Source organism: Lampris incognitus, chromosome 13 (assembly GCF_029633865.1).
Source record: "Lampris incognitus isolate fLamInc1 chromosome 13, fLamInc1.hap2, whole genome shotgun sequence".
Taxonomy (NCBI): Eukaryota; Metazoa; Chordata; class Actinopteri; order Lampriformes; family Lampridae; genus Lampris; species Lampris incognitus.
In genome coordinates, this window is record NC_079223.1 from 31,472,305 (window position 1) to 31,480,781 (window position 8,477).

Sequence of the window (8,477 nt, forward strand, 5' to 3'; positions counted from 1 at the left end):
TTATTGTGTTGATTAAAAGTCTTTGTTCGACCTAACATTTTAGATCTGAACAGTTGGTGGAGGGGGGATTCTGAGGTGCCAGATACAAAAACCTTCGTAAAACCCCAGACATAAGGCCATTGTATAGTTTGGAAATGTATGATTGGTGCCACAACGATTAATGACATGTTTGTCAGTCACTAAAGACTTTTGGTGTATACTTCTAGGGATGAACAGCCTGTCATCACCACGCCCATCTCCTAGACTTACATTTTATTGAACTTTGACTCCATTGCTCTCAGTTGTCATGACAACATTATAGAATGATCTTGTTCCTCATCATCACATCAGTTGTTTTATAATGGAGGATCAACCTGGGATGGAGGATCATAATGGGAAGATGATGTGCTGACCCGTGTTGAAGAAGAGATCTTGCCAGAGAAAGCTGCTGACAGGTGATAGGTGTCAGATGACAGTCTACAGCACGTATGGAAATAGAATATATATTTGCAGTTCGCACATATTACATATTATGCACTGCTGTTAAGCCCACAAATTGACAGAAAAGGATATTAATCTTGTCTTTTTTCTCCTCCATGTCTTTAATTGAAATGACTAAACTTCAGTGATGCAGTCTATTATCACTTACATCTTTTCTACTTTTTATTAGCGGCAGCATCCAAAATCAAAGTAGAGAGATGATGGGATATTGGTGGAATTGCAGTGGCATCGATGGGGCGTGCATAAATTGCCAAACTATAAATTGGACTTCAGAGTCATGACAAGCCCGCGTAGAAGCTACAGCCCCACCTTTTAGGTCTGTATTCTGCTCCTCTACCACTCGTCTGCCGGCAGTCCTTTTTCAAGGTCGAGTCAACTCCCATCACAACTTCCATCAGACTAACAAAACTCCCTCAAAGTTGATCGCTTTGATATTTGGTGAGATTCGGTCTGGCTTCGGGGTCGTGGTTGAAACGCCATGCCGCAAATGAGAGAGCCAATTCATAAATCTTACAGTGAGTCGTGAGTTTCATGACAACATTTAACACCATTGCATGGTGGGGGCTGTGGCTGTGTCATGTGATTTGTTCCATAATATGGCTTCTAACCACCGTCACCATTGTTGTTGACAGTTCTACCACAGGGTGTCTCATCAAAATGACCCTTTTTGATCTATTGCCCTTTTCTCAAAGATTCCTGTAATTGCTCTGCTTCAGGAGGTTAGTTTAAGCCAGCCTCAAGAAACAATTCCTTCATTCTCTTTATTTCATGACCACAGTCACCATTATCATCAACCTTTACAAAGTTTTTGCCACAAGCTTTCTATAATGACTCTGTAACCCTTTACTTACTTGCACTAACAATATTAACAAAACCTTAGGGTCTAAAGTCTATTATCAACTAATAATAAATTTACTAATGCCCTGGGTTCACATAATTACATAGGTTGTTAATATGTAGAATGCTAATATTAATAATTTTATGAGCTGTAAATAAATTGACTCCACACAAAACAATAAAGTTCAATTATTAGCATTGGAGCACGTTGTGGAACTTGAAGAACATAAATATCCAGTAAATATTGAGAAGTTGAATGATTGCTGTTTTACCGTCCAATTGAGATATCCCATTATGGTTCAAAAATAGTTAAAAAATGAAAGTTGTGCCGACATCCAGGACATTACTGGTCATCGGCTGGACATCCTTCCTACATCCATGTCATGCTCTGTGGTGGCACTGCAGCTCCACCTCTCCACAGCATCTGAAGGAAGAGAAAATAAATAAACACATTAATGCAAAACAAAAGTGAAAAAGCAAAAAAATAAAAAAAATTATATATATATTTGCATGTGTCAGAGGTCAAATGATATTTGTAAAATTGTTTATTATTTTGAGTTTTTCTTACTGTTAATTTGTTTTATTATTTATCATACCCAAAATTATTTTTATAAAATTCTATCTAATTTATTTAACAGGTTAATTTGCAATTACATATTACATATAGCCCTAACCTGCATACATATTCATTTGTATGCAGGTTAGGGCTATATTCCAAGATGTACTGCCATAACATGTTTTTCCAGGATCAAGTGTTCATAATTAAGTATTTGATGCAGTATTGACATTTGCGGATGTGCTAGATGGCCTCCGCTACCAGGCTCTGCCTTTAAGTAAGTCGGTGAATTTTGAAGCAGACGTAGCTGAAGAAGAACAACTTTCTCCGTTGTTGTTGTTGTAGACAGAGTTATTAGTTTTTAGCAGCAGAGAAAACATGTTGGTGGTGTAAGTGAACTTGCTTTGCTTTGTTTTTGTAGTAAAATGAACAAATAAAGATTCTGCAAATGTACGACGTCCTTTGGCTGAACCCGAATATATAACTACCAATATTCGTTCATTTGGTAGGTATTCAGTTTTAAATTTTCAGATTCAGATATTCCTTTTTGTTTTTCTTTGCTAAATGTAGGCTATCAATAAAGGTGAACTAAAAAAGCAGGTTATTGTACTATATTTATACTTTTTAATTGAACTGTTAGAATGTGGGAATACACTGGTGAGAAGAGGAATGAAAGTCAGTAGGAGCAAGATGGAATAACTATGCATGAATGAGAGGGAGGACTGTGGAATGGTGAGGATGCAAGGAGTTTTCACTGGGAGTGATGAAGAAGGACAGGATTAGGAATGATTATATTAGAGGGACCGCTCAAGTTGGACGGTTTGGAAACAAAGCAAGAGAGGCAAGATTGAGATGGCTTGGACATGTGTGGAGGAGAGATGCTGGGTACTTGTATCTGTCCAAGTCGGAGAGTACTGCTGGCGTCATGTGTGGCTGCTGCTTCTCCCTCTTGTAGCCCCCCTTCCCATCCACCCCTGCATCGCTGTGTTGTTTATTTGTCGTCTTTTTTCACCCCGTTTATTGTAAAGCGACTTTGAGTATTAGAAAAGTGCTATATAAGTTTAATGTATTATCATCATTAACATTATATTGGGGGGAAGGATGCTGATATGGAGCTGCCAGGGAAGAGGAAAAGAGGAAGGCCAAAGAGGAGGTTTATGGATGTGGTGAGGGAGGACATGCAGGTGGCTGGTGTGACAGAGGAAGATGCAGAAGACAGAAAGAAATGGAAACAGATGATCTGCTGTGGCGACCCCTAACGGGAGCAGCCAAAAGTAGTAGTAGTAGATTATTTGGTATGTCACAATGAGGAAAATACCTTGAATTACATGATGTAGAGCAGTAGCCTTAAAATGCTTCTTGTCAAGCTGTCCTCCTCCCCTCATGTTGCACTTCACCATTAATGCACTGGACATCATTCTGTGGAATGTGTACAAATTACTTTATCTCAGAAGATATAGAAATTTTGACAAATTACAATATGAAACTTTTTTTTGGGGGGGGGGGGATTTTGCCTTTATCTGCCCAATTATATCCAGCCAATTACAGTACTATTCCGAGCCATCCTGGTCGCTGCTCCACCCCCTCTGCCTATCCGGGAAGGGCTGCAGACTACCATATGCTTCCTCCGATACATGTGGAGTCGCCAGCCGCTTCTTTTCACCTGACAGTGAGGAGTTTCGCCAGGTGGACGTAGCACGTGGGAGGATCACATTATTACCCCCAGTGCCCCGACCGACCAGAGGAGGTGCTCGTGCAGCCACCAGGACACATACCCACATCCGGCTTCCCACCTGCAGACACGGCCAATTGTGTCTTTAGGGACACCTGACCAAGCCGGAGGTAACATGGGGATTCGAACCGGTGATCCCCGTGTTGGTAGGCAACAGAATGGACCGCCACGCCACCCGGACGCCCCCAATGTGCAACTTTTGATTAAAAAGAAAAAGGCTCCATGAAGATACCTGATGTAATGGTTTTGTTGGATAAACAAGAGATCTACAGTCTGTTGTTGATATTCAAACTTGGAGCATTCCTGTTCACCTATTCACACCACTCAAGGTCTGTGTGGTCTGAGTTACCCCATAATATACAGCTAATAATTTTGCTCGAAGCATTCAAAATTGTCACTCTGAACTCATTAAAATTATGCTTATTGTGTAAAATTTCATTAAAGCATGTTGAACACTTCTCAGAACCCTTTATAAAATTACTTACATATATTCTCTGACCATTTCAGTCTTGGTCATGGATGTTAAATTGATTATTCTACAATTATAAAAAAAGCTCTTGGGTTACAAGAGCCATAATTTACGTGTCGTTGGTCAGAACAGAAAAAAAAGCTTTTTAAAAATATCTAATTGAAATAAGGCCTAAAGTTTGTTTCTTTGTATACTGAATATACAATGAACATTAAATTTACCCATTATAGTGGATTCTGACCTGCTCATAACTGTTAATTTAGTCTCTCAGTGAACAGCCACATATATGCTAGCAAACTAAAGACCCCTGGGTGGCCTACCATGCACCACATAGAGCCAACAGTCTGCTGGTTATCAATCTAAAACCACAGAAAGTTGAATCAGTTCATCTGTATACAACGTTTATTGACAGAAACGTTTTGTCACTCATCTAAGGGCCCTGACACACCAGGCTGACGGTCGGCCATTGGCCAATGTCGGGCTATTGGTGAGTGTCTGTGACCCTAGTTTTTGCTATGTGTCACGCACCATCGTCAGCACTAGTCGGACCCCTGTTGGCAGCTTTCGACCGATTCAGCATGTTGAGTCGGCGGAGCCCGTCGGTGAGAAAGCTCACTCTGATTGGCTGTTCAGCTTAGCGGATCAGTGCAGAACGTACATGCTAGTTGGCCGTTGACTGTAGTCTTTGCGGTGTGTTCAAGCGCTACTTTTTGGCCCAGACGGCAGGCGATGTGAGGCGACGCAACGGTTGGCTTCATCACCGCTAGTCGGTTTGCTGTGTCTGGGCCCTAAGTGACCTCTTCAATCTAAACTGACTGCAGGTATCCCCACCCTCATAAACAATACAGCAGTATAACGACCGAAACTAATGACCAATGTCGTATGCAAATAGGTGTGACCATTAACTAGGGTTACAATGGCCATATGTACTATTCACAGAGGATTGGGGAACAGTTACAATCACAGCATTGTAAGATAATGACAGATGTACTCTTAGTCCCCCACCCAGTTCAGGGATGGTTTTTCCCTCTTCACAGAGATGGCCTCTTTGACTCCCCATTCAAACCAGCGTTCCTCCCTATCAAGGATGTGCACATCCTCATCCTTGAAAGAGTGGCCACTGGCCTGTAGATTGGTGTAGACCAGGGGTGGCTAACCATGTGCCATGGAGAGCCATGTGTATGGAGATTTTCATTCCAACCCGACCCCGCACCAGGTGATTTCACTGATACAGTCTTCCTCTTTGGTTGAAGGGTTGCTAATCAGTGAAATCCCCTGGTGTGGAGTCCGGCTGGAATGAAAACATGCATACACGTGACTCTCCATGGCACATGGTTAGCCACCCCTGGTGTAGACTGTGGAGTCCTGGCCTGACGTGTTAGCTCTTCTGTGTTGTGCCATCCTCTTGGTCAGCCTCTGTTTAGTATCCCCAATGTACAAGTCACGGCAATCCTGATTTTCTTACCTGGATCACAGAGCATGCACGAAGACATCAGCTAAGACATTATCATGTACTATCCAGCACACAAAATAGATGAGTCTCATATCAACTAATATTGCAAGTTAGTTATCGTCTAAAACACAAACCAGTCAACACAAATCCTTCATTTTAAATCACAAAACAATAACAGACAGTTTCACCTGATTTAAAACGTGAACTTTCTTTATAGTATCTTCCTAATTCTTCTTTCAATTAGTTTAGTTTTGTTTAGTGCATTAGCAAATTCCCCATCCCTGTCTAGCATGCAAAGAAAGTAAATTTCACCAACTGGGTCTATGCCGCCTAGAGGGGGGAACATAAAGCATTGCCAATTGCCGCAAACCATCATAAATGAAACACACTTTAGTGTTTAAATAATTCACTATATAATTATTTATTATATAATTATTTAAATGATAACTATAACCTTTATCAACATACTTTATATGTATTGCTTTTAAACTTTTTGGAATTTAAATACAACACCAAATTTAGGTTGGGTTACAACTCCCCCTCCTGTACACAGTTTTTGATTTTATATTGGCTTTAAAACCCTGGTGTTCAGTGATTGAAGAGGCAAAAATAAATAAATAAATAAATAAATAAATAAGTGTAGTTACTCTCCTATTTGGCATTTTGGCATGCCTATTGACGAACCATTGTGCACTGAGTTTTGAAATTCTACAGCGAACAAAAGATACTGAGAGGGACTAAAAGGGGCATCTGAGCTGCTTACCAGGACATTGTGAGAAATACCGGTGCAGAGGGAAAAAAAACTATTTTCTTAAACCTGTGCTTTCGGCTGGCTTGGCATACAACACAGGGAATTTGCATGCCATTGTGTCCTGGAAAGAGTTGATCTGCAAGTGGAGTTCAGGTTTTCCACCTGCAAAGGCAGCCTTTATTAAATAACTCCATCCTTTGGATGATCTGTGAGATGAAAAGAGCACAGGATTTTTGTTATACATTTATAGCTGCCACCGATCCCCCTCTTCTGCATGTTTGATCTCTGTTATCTTAAGTGCAAAATGTGGATGTGCTGGTAAGGCAAACTGGCAAGCAGATTCATTGTTAGGATCTTGAAACAGCAGGGGCTTAGCCCAGCCCAGAAAACTCTAGATTTTCCACCCGATAATTGCACCATTTTCAAGTTATTTCAGAGCAAAATGAAAATAAGATGTGAGACACTATGCTCTACCAAAAGGTTCCCATCAGGTGCGTAGGCTGGCTTTCACAACATGGAAAAAAATGGAGAAGACAACAGCATCTGTCAATCATAAAATGGAACATTTGCTTCACACTGGAAAAAAACAAAAAACTACGTTAGCACCCCATAGGCCTGATTTTATTTTCACAAGTCAATGATTATGTTGTAAAGATCACTCCCTACCTTTCTATGTGTATAAAAAAAAAACACCAGCATATAGAGCAAAAATTTTCCCAAAAACGCTTTCCTAAATGAACCTGGTGAAGAATATTCACATTTGTCTAATCTGTCAGACCAGCCTGACTAAGGTGTGTCATAGATTCTGTGTGGATGCATCACTGTCCCAAAGCGAAACACCAGAATATGAAAGTTATTCTGGATGTTTAGCTGTTTGTACCGAGATTATTAATTTTTGTATGCTGGCTATAAAGTAGAAAAAAAATGCATCTTTGATGGGTCATGTTTACCCAAGATATCCAAATGAGCATTTGCCCTAACCTAGCTTTTTTTTTTTTTTTTGCTTTGGTTGTGCCACAGGGACTTTTCTTCAGTTTCCAGGGTTGAGCTGTAGAATGGGACACTTGGTGAGTCTTTCAAGGACCGATGATGTGCTGACGGACTTTGAATCACTAATGTCACGAATGCTGCAGCAGAGATGATGCTGTGTTTTTGTTAAGTCATTACTGTTTTAGTTCTTGTTTATTTGTTTTTTTCATTTTATTTTTTGGTCTTTTGTACTTGTTCATTTGTATTAATGTTCCTCAAAGAAATGCAATAAAATCTTAAAGAAAAAAAGAAAAAATAGTGCAATCAGAGTTCTCATTCAAATTTGTTATTATTTCTATTTGCACCAATAGGATTAAAATCCCAAGAAAAAATAAGAGTCTTGATGTTGATGAAGCAATTATATGCTAGCTTGTATGTTGCCAATGCTTTGTTCAGTTTTGAAAACTGACCAACCCTGTTCTCATAGCTTCTGCTTCTAATGTGTGACAAGGGCTCCTTTTCAACTGAGACAAATTTGAACTGTGATAAACTGTGTTAACTCTGTGTCTTATCTGTCTATCCGATACCCTCCTCTTCTTCACCTCTCTAGTAGCTCTTTTGGTGTCTCATCTGTCCATCGCACTCCCCATCTCCTCTGCTCTCTCCCCCTGTTCTCTTCTCTCTCCTGTCCAGGTCATAAAAAAGGATGCAATCGGCATATGCCAATCAAAATCTAACCAAATCTCTAATTTTTTGATGTGATGATTAGATCATAAAGGCATGTTATTTATCAATTTATTTTATACACAGACAACCGATTATTTGAACACACCAACCATTATCAGATTATACAAAAGGAAACCATTAATGCCCTATTCTATCCCATAGGGGCTGTGAATAGTTATCAATGCTCATTATTCCATATGGGCTGACAGTCACACAACACAGCAACACTACTACTGGAAGTCAGCTACAGGCCAATATTCAATGCAGCAACAGATGTACATCAATCAGCATTCTATTGCTGTCTATTACTTACTGCAGTGTAATGAGTGGATTCTGTGATATCTCCGTCTCATAACATCTATCTTCATGGCCTCATCCCTTCCTCTGTTGTGCTCTCTTGCTGCTCTTTCAAGTTCTCTCTCTTTCTTTCTCTCTCTCTCTCTGGATCCATTAACACTGTGGCACTCATGTCCTGACTCATCTGCTGCTACAGCAAGAAAAAAA